The sequence below is a fragment of the Eleutherodactylus coqui genome, chromosome 6, assembly GCF_035609145.1.
Source record: "Eleutherodactylus coqui strain aEleCoq1 chromosome 6, aEleCoq1.hap1, whole genome shotgun sequence".
Lineage (NCBI taxonomy): Eukaryota > Metazoa > Chordata > Amphibia > Anura > Eleutherodactylidae > Eleutherodactylus > Eleutherodactylus coqui.
Genome location: NC_089842.1, coordinates 22,273,137 through 22,296,490, shown reverse-complemented (window position 1 = coordinate 22,296,490; position 23,354 = coordinate 22,273,137). Strand labels below are relative to the sequence as shown.

The 23,354-nt window shown below is 43.3% G+C and overlaps 2 long non-coding RNA genes across 2 annotated transcripts in view; one reads left to right on the top strand and one right to left on the bottom strand.

Moving 5' to 3' along the window:
* Positions 1 to 21: 21 nt before the first annotated feature.
* LOC136631935 (uncharacterized) overlaps positions 22 to 23,354 on the bottom strand; it is an 808,093-nt gene continuing 784,760 nt past the window's right edge. Inside the window, exon 3 of the long non-coding RNA XR_010793100.1 lies at positions 22 to 176. This is a non-coding gene — a long non-coding RNA (uncharacterized lncRNA). The remainder of the gene's footprint in view (positions 177 to 23,354) is intronic.
* LOC136631934 (uncharacterized) lies at positions 6,875 to 17,305 on the top strand. The gene is made up of 3 exons (XR_010793099.1): positions 6,875 to 6,952; positions 16,106 to 16,159; positions 17,259 to 17,305. It is a non-coding gene; the product is annotated as an uncharacterized lncRNA (long non-coding RNA).

The following is a 23,354-nucleotide window of genomic DNA, read 5'->3' as shown; positions in this document are numbered from 1 at the left end:
CCCTAGACTCGCATTGTGTTGTAGACGACTGGGCCTATTACTGCCATGGGGGTATAGGATGGTTCGACATCATCGTATTCTGGATCCATGATGACGACGTTTGCGCTGATAGTGGGCTTTTTGTTGGACATCGTAGTGGGACAGGTGGACCAGGCAGTCATCAGGGTCGGAATACACTGTATGCAACAACAAACAGAAATTAGGATGACTATAAAGGTGACAAATATAATCAGGTTAGGAGAGGTGCGACTTTCACTATTTCAGGTAAACACTGCATAACTTGTATAGAACCCCGCCTTCTTGACGTTGCCTCGATTCATCAACAAGAGTGCAAAGTCAGGACTATCTAATAACTGATCAACATGACTGAATCTTTGTCTTATTAGTAAGTGCATTATCATATATATTAGTCTGGAAGGAAAGAGCTACAAGCTGATTATTCCCACTTCCCTTTTCCAGAGGCGGCAAGGTAACAGGACCAGGGGCGTTGTAACACTGGTATGTTGCGTGGACATAAGCAGAGTGCACTGCAGATAAAATAAAGCAAAATCTTAGCGAAAACCTATCACAGTGTTCTAAATACACAATGTTTCAAAACTTATTTTTTATATTTTTCCCTTCTCCTGTTAGGTACCTAACTGAGGAAAACAGACTAAGGTTAGCTCTTTTTAGTTAGTGCGGTCAGCTTCTTAATGGCAACTGCGTCTTTACCTGCGGGTCACGTTTTGTCTGAAATGTAGGTACAAGTCTCCCCTATCATCTTACAGACACTCCCTTTTTTTGGCTAAAATCGTACCTAGTGCCATTCTATTTTGAAAAGTCATAGTCGAGGTAGGTCCTATTGGTCGACTAGTCCCTATAAGGCGTCTCTAGTATACCTTATAAATCACTTTTAATTGTAATAAACATAATTAATCTGGTCAACATTTTATTTACCATAATAAATCAGGAAAAATTTTAAAAACTCGTCAGGTACCCCCCTTGGCTGTCTTATGACGTCAACGTACATGTGTGGGTCAAAACTATCACCAGGAGCCTCTCTTCTCACTCTAATGTGCTGTTACAATACTAGTAGTATGCACAGGTACGCACGGATTGGGACTCCCTGATCTTCACCCACACCAATGTCCCTCCTGGAGATAGTCCTGATGGTGAACACGTCCAGGCCGCCTACCCTGACCCTACACTACCTAGTGACAAGACTGGAAGGAACGGCCGTACCTATGCAGAAACAAGGGTAGACCAACATGACAGCAGAGTTGGATCAAGATAGAGTAACTATGGGGGGTAACCTCATTATCTTCAATGCTGTCTGACAGGATGTGGGGGAGCATAAGGGCTTTACTAAGGCACACTCCCCTGTCCAATTACTTTCTAGACATGATGTCACATTATTTTACCTGTGAAGTGTGTACCTTCGTTTACCTCATTCACTTCCGGTACCCTGTATCTGCAGATTACCTCATTCATGAGCTTCTGTGTGGTTATCTGCTCATTTACCTTAGTATCAGGGTGGGCCTCCAACCTGAAAAAGACTCGAGCAACATCAAGCACATATTCATACTCCCCAACAGGTGTGAGCTGAATGTGGTCAAATTGGCAATCCCTGAAATGGGTAGAGTGGTCAAGGCAAGTGTTATATGGCCACCTTACTTCTGTCCGGACTCGCATATGGCAAAGATCATGCTAACTGGACAAATGATGCAGCAGCTACAGAGAACCTAGGTGTCACCCATTCTTGTTCAGTGTCGATGTCATCGCTGCTTTTGATTCTGTGTACCAGTTGGGCCATCGTGGGGGACAGGGACCTCTGTAGGCAAGTTCTGTTGATTGTTCGCCATACGCCGTCCTGTTCTGTCGCTCCCGTCTTTTAGCCCATCTGATTTCTTTCCTCGTTGACTTGTAACTGTAAAGTCCTTGACATATCAAAGTCCAAAGTTTTTATCAAAGTCCAAAGGTTTTATCAAAGTCCAAAGTTTTTATCCAAGTCCAAAGTCTTTGTCACTGACTCATGCTGTCAGTATCTATTCTTCTTTCTTCCACGGCTTGAGGGCCGCTGCCTTTGCTGTGTTGTCGGCGAGGGTGTCTCCATCGTAGAAATCGGTGTGAATTCTCCATTGCCAGGTAGTAGTAGTAGGGTTTCCATGAGACTCTGCACCGCTGCACCATTCTTAATTGGCTGTCCTACTGAGATAACAAGCTGTCTGGCCTTCCATATTGGGCCGTAATCATGAGCCATGCCAAATGCATTCCAGGAGTCAGTGTAAAGAGTTGCCGTCTTACCTTCTACCACTCCACACGCCTCAGTGAGGGCCTCCGGTTCCGCTTCTTGCCCTGAGACATGCGGAGGCAGAGCTTCTGCGTTTAGGACATCTTGTTGTGTGACCTCTGCATATCTGGTTCGGAATCATCAATCCTCACCCTGATACCATCTACAAAAGAAAACTCAAAATATGCATCATTAACAGTGTGTACATCAATACAATAATGTCAGAATCTTGTTGCACAGAGTTTTAAACAATTTTAAAAAAATAGCTGATCTGCCATACTCAGATCACCTATGCCTCCCCTCCCCCCAGGAATACCTGATTAAAAGAAGAGTAGCCGGGTTCAAGGTATTACAACATTGGGAAGCAATATTGGGGGAGGCATGGAAAGAGCACATTGTAGCCGGATCTAATAGGCTAGAGATAAGTGCTTGGGTTGCACTTGCATGAGTATGTTCTGGATGTCATTTGGGGTGTGGACCACTAGGGGGTAGTCCAATACCAACTTAGAAGATTTGTCAGCCATTGCCTGTACTGCTGCCACCGCACAAACAGATGAGGGAGCTCCTCGAGTCACTGGATCCACCCTCATGGCTGTGGTTGTCCTCCGTGCTTTTGTGTCAATACTGTCGTATGGGTGGCAGTATGAAACAAGGCCCAGAAAGGTGCGGAATTTGGCAACGGGTGTATGTACAGGTATGGCCTGGCCAGGAGAACAACCTTTCTTGCAGAACTTGGTTAGTCTTTGGATGCCTCCAGGCCTTCTACAAGGGCAATTAACAGTGAAATTGTGGCCGGTTGGCAGTTTTTCCGAGGCATCAGCACACAGCACCTAACATACGTGGCTGACCCTTCACCCCCCTTATTTTTTTATTTTTTTTTAACTAGGGGGATACTGTTTGACCCAGGGGTGTGTATCTGGGTCTCGTATATATTATCATGGTGGGTATATTCAATTTCCCTATGCCTGTCTTGTGGGTGTCCCATAATTTGTCAGGAACCGTGGAAAGCTGAGTTTGGGACAGGAGAAAAAAAAACAAAACTTTTTCTTCTGGCTATCTATGATTCTTACCCCCTCCTTGGATAAGAGACGTGTTCTTGCATCATCTAGCTCCACCCCTCTGAATTTGGCTAATCACTTACTTCCTTATCTCCTCATTCAATGTTAGCAGTCCTCAGACACACATCACAACCCAATAAAGATAAAGTCTTATGCATCACACAATCTACATTTTACAAATTACGGGTCAATCTGCCCCGTTTCACCTGTGAATACCTGGCCTTATCGTTACCTGCTTGTTACCCGTTCTTCGGCTTCTCTGCAGTTTCTCTTACTCCCTGTAGTTTATTTATTTATTTTATATTGCCTGCGAATGAACTTTACTGGTGCTGGGACGCTGTCAGGGCTAGTAACTTCCTCTTTTCAGAATCTCTCGCTCCCGTGACAGCCCAGCGACAGGATTACAAGGGAGAACGTGGCTAATTTTTACTTTTACAACAGTTTTTGTCCCAGACTTCCGGCGACCGGGCAGATGCAGTCTTAGATGCCGGGCATCTCCATCTGATTGGTAATGTACTGCAATTCTCCCTATTTACTGAACTGTTATATTGAACGCTGGTGTCTTTGGCATATGTTAATACAGACGCCATTTCAGCCCACCTTCTCTTCCTCTTTCTGACACTCAGGGAAATTCTAACGTCTAATGCATAAATCTTATGTTGTAACCTTACGGTCACAGCGGTGACCACCTAACATTGTATGTGGTTACAATTGAATTGGGGACTTGGGTAATTTCCATGACATGGGGACTTGGCAAACATAGATGTATTTTCTTGTGGGCATGGTGGGCTACGCAGTTTGTATTCTTAAGAGCCCCCTCAGGATGTGAGTGGCATATAACTTTTTACATTTATGTGACGGGCGTATGACAAAGATTAGATTACATAACAAGACATACTAACAGCACATGAATTGCTTTGCTTCTATTAAGAGTTCCACTTCCTCTTTTTAAATGAAGTTAGCAGCTTTTTTTCCCCTTTCCCCCTAAACAATTATACCTTCACTTACGGGCACAAGCCTATACTTCTATGCTATTATTAACGTTTAACAATTCAAAGGCAACACAGTTTAGTAGTCTGTCTTACTAGAAGGGATCCAATAATGCAACCTAACCTATAAAGTCCAAACCCACAGCGCGCCGCTGTGTACGGTGCATTAATCTTGGCTATAACCCAGCCAACGCGTTCTCACTGCCGATAATCCCTTCTTACAGTTGAGCAGGACTGATACTAATTCTATATGACAGACAAACAGACTATTTCTATATAACAACTCAGCAGGATTAGCTCTACACAACAGACAAGCACACTAACTTTATATAGGCAGGACACACAGAAAAATTGCTTGATTAATCAATGATAACTTGACTCTCCACCCCTTCCACACTTTTCTGGAGGGTGTAAGAATTGACCTTGGTACAATGTTTGTTGCCTTTCAATTTCAATCATGGCTGCCAGATTCATGATTATAGAAGTCTCCTCAGACGCCGGACACAGTATGTCCCGCCCTAGAGTCTCTAGCATTTCTGTCGCTACACAGTTTAGTAATCTACCCTCAGACGGAGGGATCTACTTGTGGACATTCAAACGATAAACAAATTTGTGGACACACACAAATAGACAGAGCACCAGTATGGCTGGCTTAGTCTCACTGCCCCTCGGGATACGTGTCTGACAGCTCCCTTCTCCCGGACCCTACAAGCAGGCCTAGCAGGAGCGGAAATCCCATATCAGACTTTTCTCTGGCAGTCTCTCCCTTTCCTGGGCCCTACAAACAGGCCTCAGGACTGCTGAGTCTCTGCGACAGGCCACCTGAACGGCTCCCTCCTCCCTCAGGAGGGGAAACACCCCGTACAGGCCCTCCCGGGGGCAGCTATTGATGTCACCAATTAACTAGTACTCTCAAGACAACAGGCATGCAAACATTCCTTTTATATCTTATGACAGGTTCTTATCGAGTGATTGAGACTTATAAATACCTGTCGTGCAGTTCCAAATCGTTCGGCCTTGACACGGCACATAGGCGAGCCTGAACTCAGCCACACAGGTATAGATAATTAATTTATCTTACCGTGTTCTGATGATTTTTTTTTTGGGCCCACCAAGTCCAAGGTCGCATATGTCCGTGTCTTCTGTCCGAGCTCTATGGAACCTATCGATCACTCCCCGTACGGGCCACCAGCTGTCGTAGCATTCCTTTGCGGAACCACGGCTTACTCAATTTGGAATGTTTACACCCTTCCATATTAATTCTGAATTGATAATGCGCATAAGAAGTTCTCACACTGACACAAGGTTCAGCATGTATAGCTTCCTCAATTCTCCTTTAATGTTGGGCGTGTAGCCCCTTTTAAAGAGTTTAACATATCCGCCCATCTGGGCAGGTCAAAGATTACATAGATACAACGTATTGTTTAATTATTGGATAAGCATCTTGCAATTCTTCCATCCTCCAGTCATCTGTGATTGGCCATCAGGTGGTGGATGAAATGAGTGGGTTGTCTTGGAGCCACGTGTGGTTCCTTCGATATGATTGGATGTTACATCATGAACTATAAATTGCACAAACCTCCCATGTTATTTGCATACGTTTCCAGTAAAATTGCTTGGGTAATTTCTGCGGTAGCTGTTTCAGACTGCGGTTGTCCATGTCTGAGTTATACTGTCTTCCAAAGTTGCAAAACAGATGGAAAATGTAACGTGTTTATACTATATATTATCTTGTCAGCGTTTTGAGAACAGAAGTTTCATAAGAGTATTGCAAGTATTGCATAAATGTAAGAACAGAAGGCAAACATGACCTTTGGTTATACAGAATGTTAGATTCACGAATGTCCACTACCAAAAGTCCAGAATATAGATATATTGGGTTTCCACTACACTCGTCTGCATGTTCACTACTGAATTTGAGATACTGGAGAACTCTACTATTTCCTGCTCTAGTGCTACATAATTATCTCCAGAAGTCACGAAAAGTGTCACATCATCCGCATAAACACAAAACTTTATAACTTCCACTTTCCCATGAAGTTACACCTCAAACCCTATAAATGCTTATTAGCCTGTAATTTTCTTAGGAATGGATCCAGGCTAAAGATATATAATACTGGGCTGAGAAGACAACTCTGCCTCACACCTGATATTATCTTGAAGGGATCTCCTAGGTGACCATTAATCAGAGGTTTGCTTACTGCAGCCATTGTACAGAGAACCTGCATCCATTGTACAAAGCATACAGGAAGGCCATACTCCAATAACACTTAATACAAGTAGTCATGATGAACTCTATCAAAGGCCTTACTCTGGTCTAAGCCAACCACTTACGCCCCTACCCCATACTGTTTCATATATATTATGGCTTCTCTCACAGTAGTAACGAGTCCTCTAGAGTCCAGCCTTTCGTGCCACGCGTCTTATTAGCAATAATCAGTTCATCCTCCACATCACTTACCCTATATACAAGATCTTAACCAAGATTTTATAATCCGTATTTAGCAAAGACAATGGACACCAATTTTTAATATCTTTTAAATTTCCCTTTTTTGCCTGAACAGATCTACAGTGAGACTCCAGCATCTTCCCTGCAGAGAGGCAATCGTTATAAACCTGCACCAAGTCTGGAGATAGTAAGTCTCTGAACTCTTTATAAAACTCGCTGGTCAGGCCATCCTTGGGCTTTAAGAAGTCAATGCTTCTTTTCACTTCCTCCTCAGCTATGGACGTAATTATGCATTCTGCTTGCACTGGGTCTAATTTGGGCAGAGTCACACTCCTCAGATAGCATGTAATGTCATCCTCCCTAATCTGCCCCCCCTCGGAAAAGATTCCCATAATAATCACCAATGATCTGTTGGAGTCTCTCCCCCTCTCCCTCTCTCCCCCTCTCCCTTTCACGCCAGACCAAAAATTTTCAAATGATGCGCGCTGCATCGCGGCAGGGAAGGGCCAAAAGCTGGGGCAGAGTCAAACGCAATTTGATGCTCGTTCGAGTAACGAGCACCATCGAGTACGCTAATACTCGAACGAGCATCAAGCTCGCCACAGTATGTTTGCTAAACTTTAATTTCTAGTTATTTTTTTATTAGTATATTTACGCTAAAATAAAAGTATGGGAAGGGGTTCCTCATTGTGTTTTGGATGTTTTGATACATAATATGTATGGTTTTGGATTACAGGGAGCTTATAGCGACAGTTTTGGTTGATGTCGTTTTTGGGTTATTTTCTTTCTTATGTATATATTGTTATTTTATTCTGTAATTTGTATTTACTGATGTATGTAATTATGTTTTTTGCTATCTTTGTCCCCCATGACTTCATATAAAACCTCTGGGGGACATTCACATGTTTTTATTTGACACTTTCCCTCTGTAGCGGGGAAATCCATAGAAGCTGCAGTTACAGGGGAAAACATCCCCTGTGGTGACATTAGTCACTGGTAGAGCTGATAAGGGTCTGGTATGACCCTCTAGCTCTGCTGTAGCAGGGAATCCCCGCGGTCATGTGACCCCCGTCTCCTGTAATGAAAGTTACATGTTACTTTCACTTTTGGTGTACACAGTGCTCATTGAGCACTGTGTACTCGGGGGAAGGAAAACCCCTCCTGTCTTTTTCTCTGGGTTATCAGCTGTTACTGACCCGTTAACAGCTGATGACCCGTCCTGCCTCTGATTGATTGCGGAGCAGGATGCTTAAAGGCCCCCCGTGCCATATATTTACAGTGCCTGGTCCTTAATGGGTTAAGAGCAGAGTTGAGCGAATGTACTCTGCCGAGCTTGATGCTTGTTCGAGCATTAGCATACTCGATGGTGCTTGTTACACGAACGAGCATCACGCCGTGTTCGACCCCACCCCAGTTTTGGCTCCTCCCCGCTGTGACGTGCCTTTTTTGGTCCCTCCCCGCCGCCACGCAGCGCACGCCTCAACGGCAATTTTTTTTGCTGGCAGGGAGGGAGAGCTCTCGAATTTTACGAAAAGCTGGACTTGAATAACGCGGACTCGAGCATTTGGGTGCTCACTCATCTCTAGTTAAGAGATTTGAATTAATCATACGGAAGCTCTCTCATCTTCTGCGTTATCTGGCTGACCCTCGCACTGTCCACATTCTACCCACTGTTTGTCCGACCATATAAGCGACTTAGCTGCCGTCTCAGCACAGAATACCTCATGTACTCCACATTACTGCGTCTCCTGTTAGCTCTAATCATAAACTGCTTGATGTCCCCTTTAATGCACTCCCACCACTCTGCCGTATCTTCACACATACATTGAGTAGTCCTCCACACATTTTAGAAGATAGTGAGGGCTTCCATAAACTGTGGATCCTGCAGCAGCGAACTATTCATCTTCCAGTATCCCTGACCACAGACCGCTGTCCCAGCCTGATCCAACGTGACACTCACTATACAATGATCCTGTACTTGGACACTTCATGCCTATTCTGCTGGCATTGCCTCCCTTATGATAAGTGTAAGATCTATCATATTGTGAGCCATAGGGGTCGACTAAATGAGCCTGCTGAACCAGATTATTGAGGAAGTTCTTACCATACCTCAGTTGTTTGTGACTACTGGTTCTATCTACATTATTGGAGACTAGAGATCAGCGAATGTACTCGTTTAGGGCGATTTCGAGCACCGTTTTTTTTCGAGTATCTGACTACTCGGGCGAAAAGATTCGGGGGCGCCAGGGGTGAGCGGGGGGTTGCAGAGGGGAGTGGGGGGGGGGAGAGAGCCCCCGCCTGTTCCCCACTGCTTCCCCCCGCTCCACCATGCTGCCCCCCGGCGCCCCCCGAATCTTTTCGCCCGAGTAGTCAGTTACTCGAAAAAAGTGGTGCTCGATTGCGAAATCGTCCTAAACGAGTACGTTCGCTCATCTCTACTGGAGACACTATTAAAATCCCCGCACATTATAAACATCCGAGATGGAAAACAATATGGCTTCCTCAGCTGGAACAACTCCCTCCTGTCCTTTCTAGTCTGAGGAACATAGATATTAATGGTTCTATAATATACAGTGTCCAGTCTAAAGTCCAATGGCAATGGCATGGACTGATCTCCAGGACCCTCTCCTCTTCTACATCCTTCTTATTGAAGTGAATCCCCACACTGTCATTGCTTTCCAATCCTAAGGACCAGAATGACGCTCCATGTCTTTAGTCCCTCCTGGCTGCAGACACATGTGCATTAATCTTCAGATAGGTCTCCTGTAAGAAGAAGACATCAGATCTCTCCTCTGACAGCTGCTGGTAGATCGCCTGCCTCCTGCTCTCCTCTGACAGCTGCTGGTAGATCGCTTGCCTCCTGCTCTCCTCTGACAGCTGCTGGTAGATCGCTTGCCTCCTGCTCTCCTCTGACAGCTGCTGGTAGATCGCCTGCCTCCTGCTCTCCTCTGACAGCTGCTGGTAGATCGCTTGCCTCCTGCTCTCCTCTGACAGCTGCTGGTAGATCGCTTGCCTCCTGCTCTCCTCTGACAGCTGCTGGTAGATCGCCTGCCTCCTGCTCTCCTCTGACAGCTGCTGGTAGATCGCTTGCCTCCTGCTCTCCTCTGACAGCTGCTGGTAGATCGCTTGCCTCCTGCTCTCCTCTGACAGCTGCTGGTAGATCGCTTGCCTCCTGCTCTTAGTCTTTACTGTTCACATTTATAGAGCAGACTCTCAAACTCATTTGCCTTTCCTCCTCCGTCTGCTGCCGTGACCTGCAGTGCCCCATCTTTTGGTGGACACTGATGGTTCCAGTTCATCTTCCTGAAGGTCATCATCAGAGTTATGTAATGAGATGCATTCCTTGTCTGACTTTTCTTCTGATTCTTCTCTCAGCACTCCATACTGACCAGAGGTTATGGCAGCACTGTCTGATCCAGAGTTTTCTTTGCTGCAGTGACTTTTCTAGCAGGATCTGCATTTTATTTTAACCATCTGGAACCCCTCTTCATCCACAGAGGGGCTTCTGGGCCTTGCGTCTGGGTTGGAGGCTTCTGTAGACATACATGACTGCTGTTCAGGTGATGTAGCTTGTTTTAGCTTGTAGTACAACAGGGGATATTTCAGTTGTTATAGCAAGGTTTCTGGATACTTTTCTTTTTACATCAGATGTCTTCTCGGTGGTGGGTACTTCTACTGGAGTAGAAGGACCATCCATCTATCCTTCTGCTGGTACTTATAGTGCAGCAGGTGGGTTATGTATCTCTACATCAGGGTCACTTGTACTTTGCATTACATTAGTATTAGGACTGTCCATTCCTGGAGCTGTATCTGCTCTTGCGGCGACATCCTCTTTACCTTCCTCCATGGGCCCTATGCCGATATCATCACTGCCTTTATTATGCTCTGCATGTGGACACTCCCAGAATGTATGACCTGCTCCTAAACATGGGTCACAGATGACTGGTCCTCTACAATCGCCTTTTGAATATCCGAACTGCCCACATAATGAGCACTTGACTGGAGAGCAGTTGACAGCGAGATGTCTGCCCCCACACCTATGACATAGACGAGGCTGATCAGGGTAATAGCATATTCCTCTCTCTGAGCCTAGATAGGACTGTGGTAGATGTCTATTCACACCACTGGCTCGCTCTAATTGTATATTTACAGTATATCCGCTATTCCAGATTCCCTCCTCATCATAGATTTTTTCTGGACAACTCATCATCATACATAGCCTACGCAGCCAGCGCTCCAGATCTGCCAGCGCCTCCACCTCAGCCTGGAACAATATGGTGGCTGGATCACCTAGAGCAGAGTCCCCGACTCCAGTCCTCAGGGACTTTCAACAGGTCCTGTTTTCAGGATTTCCTCAGTATTGCACAGTTGATGTAATTATTGTCGGTGTCTCAGATATTGCCACAGGTGTTCTTACTATAGGATATTCTAAAAACATGACCTGCTGGCAGTCCCTAAGGACTGGAGTTGGGGAACTCTAAAATAGAGATACTCCCAGATTCACTGCCCCTTTGTGTCATTATATATACTCCAAATCATATTGCAGTTTGAAGCTGATGTCACAGATCCTGCTGGAGGGGATATGGATCAGAGCGTACACCTCAGAGGCTTTCAACTTTATGAAGTCTGTTAGGAAACTCTTCCCAATATACAAATCTAGTGGGAATGTTTTCCTCTGGCCCCGTGTACCTAATCCTGACAGCGTTCCTTGTCTGTGGCGGAGGCTTAGCAGGTGTTGTGGCATTGAAGAACAATCTCTTGAAATTCTGGACGGTCAGCAGTGGGATCAGTGCTTGACCTTTCCTCATCAGCAGGCTTACTGACTCCCGATTAATCTGCAGATACACTTGGGCTGGCTTATGACTGTCTTGCAGATAAACCTGTACTGGCTTCAGACTGTCCTGCAGATACACCTGCGCTGCCTTAAGACTGTCCTGCAGATACACCTGTTCTGGCTCCAGATTGCCTAGCAGATACACCGGTGCTGGCTTCAAACTGCCCAGCAGATACACCTGTGCTGGCTTCAGACTGTCCTGCAGATACACCTGTTCTGGCTCCAGATTGCCTAGCAGATACATCAGTGCTGGCTTCAGACTGCCCATCAGATACACCGGTGCTGGCTCCAGATTGTTCAGCAGATACACCTGTGCTGGCTTCAGACTGCCCAGCAGATACACCTGTGCTGGCTCCAGATTGTTCAACAGATACACCTGTGCTGGCTTCAGACTGTTCTGATGACACACTTGCACTGGCTTCAGACTGTTCTTCACATACACCTGCGCTGGCTTCAAACTGTCCTGCAGATACACCTGCACTAGCTTCAGACTTTCCTGCAGATACACGTGCGCTGGCTTCAGACTGTCCTGCAGATACACCGGTGCTGGCTTCAGACTGAACTGCAGCTGAGAATCTTCAAAAATCTCCACCATATCTGCTCTGGCCTGTGTAGTTGTCTCTTCACTCATGACACTGCGTGGCATTTGACTTACAATATCAGTACCTGAAGCATACATCGGATAGCTACTCTCATTAATTTCATCCATACTGCAAACAGAGTCCTCTGCAATTAACCCCTTATTGGATTTCACATTTTGCTCCATAGCATTACCAGCATTTTCAGAGTCTGATAGCTTGGTGCCCCTACTCAGAGACCCTGAAAGAAGTGAACCTCCAGGCGCTGCACCCACATATCTCAGAGGGGTTCCCTGTTCCACCATGCTATACACAACATTATAATCAGTGCCTTTTTTCTAAACTTCTTTAATCTTCATGTTTTGCACTCTGGCTTCCCTCTTTTTTTCATTGCCCAGTTTTCTACTTTAGGTATTTCATTTGCTTCTTTGTCTAGTCGCTCCTTTAATATAGCAAGTTCACATGCACAATTATCCAGACATTCACACTGCATCAGCTTTGTCTTTGGATCCGTCTCTATCTTAATCTCTTCTCTTAACTTCAAAATTTGTCTTTCCAGTTTAAATAAACTTTTCTTTGTCACTTTCATACTCAATCCTAAAGCTTTACATGAATCTGTTGTCTCACAAGCCACTACTTTCTGGTTACCACTTTCTTCATCTCCATGCGGCAAGCCACACTCCAGGTTCTGGGCTTTCCCAGGATCCTCAGCCCAGCTATTCTCACTTTCTCCTGGGTCAAAGGCCATGCCTCACAGGCACACATCAATCCTTTCCTATGGACAAGAATAGAATTACTATAATACTGCCCCATATGGACAATAATAGAATTACTATAATACTGCCCCCTATGTACAAGAATATAACTACTATAATACTGCTCCTATGTACAAGAATATAACTACTATAGTACTGCTTCTATGTACAAGAATATAAATACTATAATACTGCTCCCTATGTACAAGAATATAACTACTATAATACTGCTCCTATATACAAGAATATAACTACTATAATACTGCCTCCTATGTACAAGAATATAACTACTATAATACTACTCCCTATGTACAAGAATATAACTACTATAGTACTGCTTCTATGTACAAGAATATAACTACTATAATACTGCTCCCTATGTACAAGAATATAACTACTATAATACTGCCCCCTATATACAAGACTATAACTACTATAATACTGTGCCCTATGTACAAGAATATAACTGCTATAATACTGCTCCTATGTACAAGAATATAACTACTATAATACTGCCCCCTTTGTACAAGAATATAACTACTATAATACTGCTCCTATGTACAAGAATATAACTACTATAATACTGCCCCCTATGTACAAGAATATAACTACTATAATACTTCTCCCTATGTACAAAAATATAACTATTATAATACTGCCCCCTATGTACAAGACTATAACTACTATAATACTGCTCCTTATGTACAAGAATATAACTACTATAATACTGCTCTTATGTACAAGAATATAACTATTATAATACAGCCCCCTATATACAAGAATATAACTATTATAATACTGCTCCCTATGTACATGATTATAACTATTATAATACTGCTCCAATATACAATAATATAACTACTATAATACTGCCTCCTATGTACAAGAATATAACTACTATAATACTACTCCCTATGTACAAGAATATAACTACTATAATGCTGCTCCCAATGTACAAGAATATAACTACTATAATACTGCCTCCTATGTACAAGAATATAACTACTATAATACTGTCCCCTATGTACAAGAATGTAACTAATATAATACTGTCCCCTATGTACAAGAATATAACTACTATAATACTGCTCCTATGTACAAGAATATAACTACTATAATACTGTCCCCTATGTACAAGAATATAACTACTATAATACTGCCCCCTATGTACAAGAATATAACTACTATAATACTTCTCCTATGTACAAGAATATAACTACTATAATACTGCCCCTATGTACAAGAGTATAACTACTATAATACTGCCCCCTATGTACAAGAATATAACTACTATAATACTGCCTCCTATGTACAAGAATATAACTACTATAATACTGTCCCCTATGTACAAGAATGTAACTACTATAATACTGTCCCCTATGTACAAGAATATAACTACTATAATACTGCTCCTATGTACAAGAATATAACTACTATAATACTGTCCCTATGTACAAGAATATAACTACTATAATGCTGCTCCCAATGTACAAGAATATAACTACTATAATACTGCCTCCTATGTACAAGAATATAACTACTATAATACTGTCCCTATGTACAAGAATATAACTACTATAATACTGTCCCTATGTACAAGAATGTAACTACTATAATACTGTCCCCTATGTACAAGAATATAATTACTATAATACTGCTCCTATGTACAAGAATATAACTACTATAATACTGTCCCCTATGTACAAGAATATAACTACTATAATACTGCCCCCTATGTACAAGAATATAACTACTATAATACTGTCCCCTATGTACAAGAATATAATTACTATAATACTGCTCCTATGTACAAGAATATAACTACTATAATACTGCCCCTTATATACAAGAATACAACTACTATAACACTGCCCCCTATGTACAAGAATATATCTACTATATAACTGCTCACTATGTACAAGAACATAATTACTATAATACTGCCTCCTATGTACAAGAATAAAAATACTATAGTACTGCTTCTATGTACAAGAATATAACTACTATAATACCGCCCCCGGTGTACAAGAACATAACTACTATAACACTGCCCCCATTTACAAGAATATAACTACTATAATACTGCCCCTATGTAGAAGAATATAACTACTATAATACTGCCCCCTATGTACAAGAATATAACTACTATAATACTGCTCCTATGTATGAGAAAATAGCTACTATAATACCGCCCCCCTATGTACAATCACAATCACAATCAGCTCTTTCAGCAGAGAGGTGTGTATGTTTTTTGTTTGCTTTTTATACACTGGAAGCTGCAATAGACTCCTATGGGAGCTGAAAAAATAGGGAGATGAGGGAGTTGAGCTGCGGCTAACGCTAGGAAAAGATTACAGCTGCCTCTATTTAAGCATTCACAGTCATTCTGATGATTTTTTCCAACCAAGGGTTTTCCGCACAGCAGCATATTTTTTTTCCGATACACCACAACAGCCCATGTAAATAGACGAGAAAACGCTAATCAAGACCGTGACTTGCAGTTTTTAACCGTGATCAGCCCAGCGTAAAAATGCATTAGTGTCAGAAGTAAGCAATTGTCTGGACACAATGGAACAGGTTACTAATAGGGATGAGTGAGCACGCTCGGATAAGGCAGTTATTTGAGAGAGCATCGGTCTTCTTTATTAACTGCATTCTCGTCCGAGCAGGCTCGGAGGGGCGGCAGGGGATAGAGAGAGAGAGAGAGAGATCACAACACAATCCAGTCCATTTAAAGGTGACGTAGGGTGGTGGTACTCATGACTTCACAAACTTCTGAAATGTTTAGATGGTTACTACCAATCTCTGTGTCACCGCTGTTGTCCTTTTACTCCATTAAACTCTTGGAGTCTGCTGTAAGTGACCGCAATCCTCAGGCGCCAGCTGAATCTGTCTCTGGAGCTTAGACTGTGCCTGTCGGCGAATAATGCTTCAATCATGCAAGTCTCCCACTCTCGAGTACACAGTTCAAGCTGCAGGTCAGCTCTGCTGCAGCTCTCACTAGCTGAGTATCTCTCCTTCCTGCACTCTATGAATCTGCTGAGTTACACCAGAGACCAGGAGCAGGACCTCTCTTTTATACCTAGCCCTTCACCCAATCAGTGTATATGGGAATTATCACTGCTGGTTCTTATCCTCTATAATGTATAATTCTGTATCTCTTCTATCTGCAGAGATGGCGGCGCTCTGGATTGCACAACTTTACATATGGGGAGTGTTATTCTGTGGTAAGAAATAGAAATTCATTAATCATTAAAACATACGGCTGCATTCTTAATCAATAAGCAAGAAACCAATAATACAGATATGCAGTTCTCTATAGGAAGTTGACTGCACGCATCTCACTTTATCATTTAAAGGGATTCTGTCATCAGGTTCATGCTGCTCGAACCACATGCAGCCTGAACCCAGGACAGGCATGCAGGATGACCCCATGGATGTTTCATTCTGAAATGATACAGTGTTTCAGGGTAAATCACTTTGGAGTTTGACTCAGAGCTGAGCTCCGAGTCATGGAGGAGGGCCAGGTTGCACCAGCCTATCAGCTTCAACCTGCCTACAGTATGCAAAAAGACAGCTCCCTCATTGCTTTTGTATAGGGAGAGAGCTGTCACTCTGCATAATGTTAAAGGCGAGAGGATGGTGCAGCCCACCTCCATGGCTTGGAACTTAAGTATTCTGCAAGGATATGTAATAGCTATTAGTATTTCTGTCATGCCAACCCATTGGCGTCCCACAATTGTGTCACAAGCTGCCAGTGTGGTGGGCTCATTTCTATTTGCAATTTGAATTTTATTTTCCTGCTCTATTACTGGAGCTTGCCAAAGCAAATTATCAGCATGGGGACCACAGTGGTTTGCACTGGTGCAGCAGAGAGCAAATGGGGGGATGGGGGGGGGGGTGCAAACCTTTTTTTTAATTTTCTCTATTCCTGGCACATCTGAGGACAGTTCTTTGGCCTGCTGGCATAAAGGGACAGCCCCCAAAATCTGTGACTGTCCCAATGAATCCAGGATGGTTGGGAGATTTGCTTTTGCCACTAAGCTGCACTTGATACTGCACGTTAGTTCTCTGGCAGCAAATGCAAATAATAAACCATATGATAGAGGAGAGTGAAGGAGAAGAGGGATCAGAGAAAGGACCTGATGAGTAGGACAAGTTCTGGGTGTTAGTCTGTTATCACTCAGTTTGTTAAAAGTAATTATTTCTTAAAACCAGATTATTATTAAAGGAGAATGAGGGAACTTCCATGATGTAGAGATGACCGACTGAATGACTATTCATAGAGATCGGAGGAGAGACATGTTCTGTCTTTAATTCTTACAGGAGGATTACCTGGAATATCTGGACCAGAACTGGTAAATGGGCAATGTGAGTATAATAAGTATGTGAACATAGTAAGTATGTGAAATCTGTTTTCCAGATATTAATAAAGAAGTGACCGATTTGTAAGAAATAATATACATGATGTTATGTCATATGGGTTGGTTAGTTGGAACTGTTGGGGGTCATAGAGAAAGAAATGAGTTTCTTAGACAAGAAGTAAAATTGTAGTAAAAGTATCAGCTGAAAGGTTTTTCGGCAACTTAAATTAAAAAAAAAAAATGCTCAAAAAGCTTTAAGTTGTAGCGACTCACCACTGCAGATCACTGGTCACATTTCCATGTTGACTGGGACCAAGAGATGCAAATACTGGTGGACACCCTCTTTAAAATGACCTCGCAAGGGTTTATATTGGGATGCCATATGTGCCACAATGCTGTCCCCAGACACAAGGGTCTTCCTTCATATACTACAAAAATTCACTGAGGACTCATTCACACAAGCATGTTTTTTGCACAAAGAAAATGTGCTGCTTGCATGAGCGTAAATCACGTGAACTGGCAAAGTTTCTTCTGCGCATCGCATGAAATTTGCCCATTCACTGGAGCAGTGCAGCTGCTTCACAAAGGTTCCCTCATCGCTGAACACTGTGACAGCAATGATGGGACTCCCTGCAGGTATGAAAGAATCGCGATCATCTCCCATTGCTTTCAATGGGGCAGGTGCTTCCGCTGCTCCATTGAAAGCAACGGGATGCAGTCAATCCCCACAACGATTTTCGGGGAAGGGATTGAAATATAAGGCCTTCCCTGAAAATCATCCCTAGCTGGAGAAAAAGATTAAAAAAAAAAAAATCTCACCTGTCCGCCCCTGGCGTGTCCTCCCGCTGGCTCCCTGAAACTGTTCTGAAGCACTTTCAGCAGGCGTCAATTTAAAAATCCCCACATCCTGAAAGTGCTGGGTCTGATTGGCTGAGCGGTCAGCCAATCACATGCAACACTCAGCCATTCATTGAATGACAGCTGAGCGCTGCCTGTGATTGATCACAGCACTCAGCCAATCACAGGCAATGCTCAGCCATTCATTTACTTCAATGAATTAAAGGGCCGCGGTATGCAGATGCTGGTCACATGATTGACGTTATCCAATGGATAATGGCGATCTTGTAAAATTTCAAAAAAAGGTGAAGTTTCATCTTTCCTCACTGATGCAATTAGTGAGAGGAGATGAAACATCTTACAGGAGGCCTCCACATTTGAAACCCGAGGTGATCCTTGGATCTTCCCCGGCTTCTGTGCATGCGCCTGCCGGCAAAATGCCGGACACGTGCTCAGGAGCCGGAGAGGGCTGGGGAGTTTAAAACCTCCTTGCTCCTAGCTACCAAAGCTCGCTGAGGGCCTGGAACTGTGACGGTGGCCTCGTTGAGCAGTCCCATAAGAAAAATGTAGCGATATACCTTCGGACAGTCTCACAAGACTGGATAGAAATTGCGGATTCCAAATACATTTGATTACACAATTTACTAAAATTAGCGAGTCGGAATTATGTAATCTACAGAATGCAGCACGTTCTGTTTGTGCTCCATGGTTGCGGATATACCCGCTGCCCATATGTAACTACATTGTGTACAGGCTGCGGGTACCCGCGTCATCGCTAAGCGACGGTGCGGGAAATATGAACAAGAAAAGCTGTACTGTGCATGACCGTCTGTGTGAGGACGCAGTTATGTGCATTATATTACGTGGCCGTACACAGGGTCATGGCCGGGCTCAGAGCTGGGATCTGCTGCAGGACTCCACAAGTGAATTCCACATATGGCCGTGTGAGCCCGGCGTTATTCAGACCGCTACCTGTAATACATAATGTACAAGAAGCCCCCAGGAACGCTCGCCTTCCTTTAATTCCAGGAGACCACCACACCTCAGCAGGCTTACTACAAAAGCTCGCAGAGTGCCACTTTTTACACCCCATCCCTGCCCTGCAGGTCAAGAAATACCCTCCAAAAAAGCATGGGAGGAGGCGGGATACCCGATTTTATTGCCCCATGTGCCCATCCCAAGTGGGCCTCCGTAATTACCCCTGTTTTCATACACATATATTACACAGTTCAGGTTATTACTTTTATATAAGATTTAGGGTGAACACCAAGTTGCGTTTTTTTCACGTGATATCGCTGCGTTTTTTGATGCGATTTTCGATGGGACTTTCTAATGTCAAAAAGGCCGGGGGGGGGGGTTGTTATTTTTAGGGAGTCAAATTTTTTTCCGCACAAGTGATCAACGGAGCCTGGGATTTATTCAGTAGCACACTGAAAGCCAATGAGTGTTTTTCTGAACACGGGACAAACAAGTATATATGTATTTGGGGGTGAAAGTCTTCATTCATATGTGTAATATACAAAAAAAAAACTGTTTTTAACCCTTTCCAATCCACTGTCTGACGTCTAAAGACATTCTGATTGAAGGCTGTACAGCTTCTGATGTTGGAAGACATCTGGCAGGGTATTCTTACTGTATATTACTGGCCGCTCTGTTGTCTGAGGCCTCTCCAGCATGTCCCATACTGCAGTACTAGCTCTAGCCAGCAGGTGGCACCATTGTATAATGGCAGAAAGAGAAAGCTCCCCAGGAAGCCCTGAATCCAAAATTGGATTGCAAAGGGTTAAAATGACACAATTGCAAAAAAATGAAAATCGTAATTTTTTCCTTTTGCTTTGCTTAGATTCATTCAAAAACTATGGGTCAAAATACACTGTACACCACTAGATGAATTCATTAAGGGGTCTAGTTTTCAAAATGGGGTCATTTGTGGGGGTTCTCTATTGTTTTGGATGTTCAAGGGCTCTACAAGTGGGCAATGAGACCTGAAAAAGGCCTTCAAGCAAAATTTCTGTTCTTAAAGCCTCCATCTGCTTCTTTCGGTTTGGGCCCCGTTGTGCAAACAGACACAAGATTAGGGCCACAACACAGAATGAGCAGGGGTATCCATTTTGGGGTGCACATCCTCATTTTCATTTGCATTATAGGAAAACAACTGCCTTTAAAATGACATGTTTGCAAAAATATGAAATTTTACTTTCTCTCCTCTAAATTACATTAACTCCTGAAAAACCGGTGGGGTCAAAATACTCCTGACCCCCTCAGTGAATATATTAAGGGGTGTATTTGTTTAAAATGGGGTCATTTGTGGGGGTATCCGTCATTCTGACAGCTATGAGCTTTTGGAATCTTGGCTTGTTGTGGGAAAACAAAATGTTCCTCAAAATTAGGGATGAGCGAGCACGCTCGGTTAAGGCAGTAACTCAAGTGAGCATCGCTCTTCTTGAGTAACTGCATTCTCATCGCGGGGGGGATGAGGGGTGAGCGGGGGTGGGGGAGGCGGGAGAGTGAGAGAGATCTCTGAATTCTTAGGAGGATTTTCCAAGGACATCTATTTATTTAAAATTGTCTCAGCCTGCAACACGAACGTAACAGAAGATGCACTTACCTTCCCAGCTCCCATTTTGCAGGTTCACAGTCTCCACTGGTCTTCACTTCTAAGCATAGGGAGCAAACAATTATGTCACCAACACCAGTGTCATGTGCCCTCTGTAGCCAATCACTGGCTCACGTTAGATGTACACATGACCTGGTGACATGACATCACCCAGAAGTGAAGACCAGCGTGGCCCAGGCCCCAGCAGGACAGGAGTGGTGGGGAGCAGGAAAGATGAGTATGTCCTCTGTTATTTTCATACTACAGGCTGAGCCAGTCATTTAGTGAAGTCCAGATGTTTTTGCATAACCTCTTAAACATTCAGGCTCCACTGAGCAATTGAGATTGAAGACAGTAGTATCAAATGAAAAGAGACTCCTAAATGTTAACCTAACTACAAGTTTCATTCACAGGCGGCACTATAAGGACCGCAGGAGGAAGAGTATTTGTTCTAGCTTTTCGAGAAAATACATTCACTGCTGATCTGCCTGTATATGAAATCGTGGTGACTGGGATTTGTCCTGACACCACAGTAACTCTCTCCATGAATGAGGCTGATTTCAAGAAGAAAATCAACGTTGGAAAAGGAGAAACAGTGACAGTTGAGCTTCCAAACACCATGGAGAACAAAGGATCTGGGATTAATTCTCATGGAGTCATCATCCAAGCCGATGCCGATATCATTGTCAAGACCCCTAACTTTAAGAAAACCAGTGGAGATGTTGCTTTGCCTGATCCAGTTGACCAGTGGGGAAATGAATACCATATAATAGCCCCTATCGATGGACCCTCAAAGCATTTTGCACAGTTTGGTGTTCTTGCCCATGAAATTCCAACAATAGTCACCATTCTGCCCAGTGCAGCTATCCAATACAATGGGAAAAATTATCAAAAGGGTGACCCGATGACTGTGAAACTGGAGCCATTCCGTTTTATGCTGATTCAGAGTAAAGATGACCTATCAGGGACCATGATATCCTCTGATCACACTGTTACTGTCATGTCTGGTGATTTGTGGGCTCCTGGTAAAGGAGGTAAGTATATATCTTCTGTAAGGCTGATTTACCATGCTCAATGTATATTACAAAGTACATTGTAATGGCCATACAGAAGTGCACACATACACTGTGCTAGACAACCCCTTTAAGTAATTATATTGGCTAGTTTTATCATTATTGAAAGCCATGGATAGAATTAAAAATGTTATTTGTAATAGTTTATATTAATTATTAGAGATGAGCGAACCTACTCGGTTCGGGTGTTTTTACACTCGAGCACCACTTTTTCCAAGTAACTGACTACTCGGACGAAAAGATTCGGGGGGCGCGGGGGGTGAGCAGGGGGTTTCAGAGGGGAGTGTGGGGGGGGAGAGCTCCCCCCTGTTCCCCACTGCTACCCCCCGCTCCACCACACCCCCCCACCCCCGAATCTTTTTGTCCGAGTAGTCAGTTACTCGGAAAAAGCGGTGCTCGAGTTCCAAAACACCCGAACCGAGTACACTCGCTCATCTCTATTAATTATGGTAATTTAGTAATAGAATTACTAAGAAATGTTGTAACATTTGTTGATTCCTAAAATTGCTTGTCGTGGAGAAATTTCATCACTGATAGGTAAAGTTATATTAATTACATATTCATATTTTCACATTTTGCACGAGGCACTTCAGTTGGAACATTATGTCCAGATGCATTATCATAGGCCACTTCAATCAAAATAGGTCTGTTATTTAGGTGTCACAGAGTGAGGGGGGGCAGTAGCAAAAATTAAAAGGAGCAACATTCTGGTACTGGTTCACACCACCAATCCACCAATCCACCAATCTACTTAGATCCATCTTTGATCTCTCATGTCGTATACCCTACAGAGAGGAAATCCTTGCAGGGGTTGTCACCACCCTTTATGACAAACTAGGGCTGAGTCAATGACTATACAACATGCATAGCATCAATGCATATTGTGGAGGACCCACAAGGCAAATCTCATAGTGTAATGAAAGCACAGTAACTGCTAATTAAAAAGACTGCAGAAGCTCCCTGACATGTTTCCCCATATGCCGGTGTCTGCAGAGGGTAGGGCTGTGGATAAAGTTTTATAATACTGCAACATAGTTTTAAATACAGTCCATAACACTCAGCAACACAACCTCTGAAACCCTGACAACACTGTCTAGGCTTGCTGACCTTTGTGAAACCAAGTACAATCTCTTTATCTACACAGCAATCTATTTGTATAATGACAGTCTCTTTACATGTATTCACAGACTTTTTATAATTATGCAGTCTCTTTATAAGCTCACAGGCTCTCTGTATGTTCTCTGGCTTTAACTTCTCACGACTTGATCATTCCCTGCTTGTTATACCTAAACAGGCCTCACCTTTAGAATGATCACTTTGCGACAAATAATTAAAAAATTCAGCTCAGCAAAATATTTGTCATTTTGCATTGAAATAGAATGGAAGTGAACATGAATACATAGAATACAGATGTAGCAAACATTCATACACTATTTGTGAATACAAAGTTAATGGCGAATGTACAGCGCAAATAGCGTAATATGAACATTCATTATTGTGCCCTGTATATTCTCTCGGTGGTTGCTACATCTACATGTTATTGGAGAAAGTT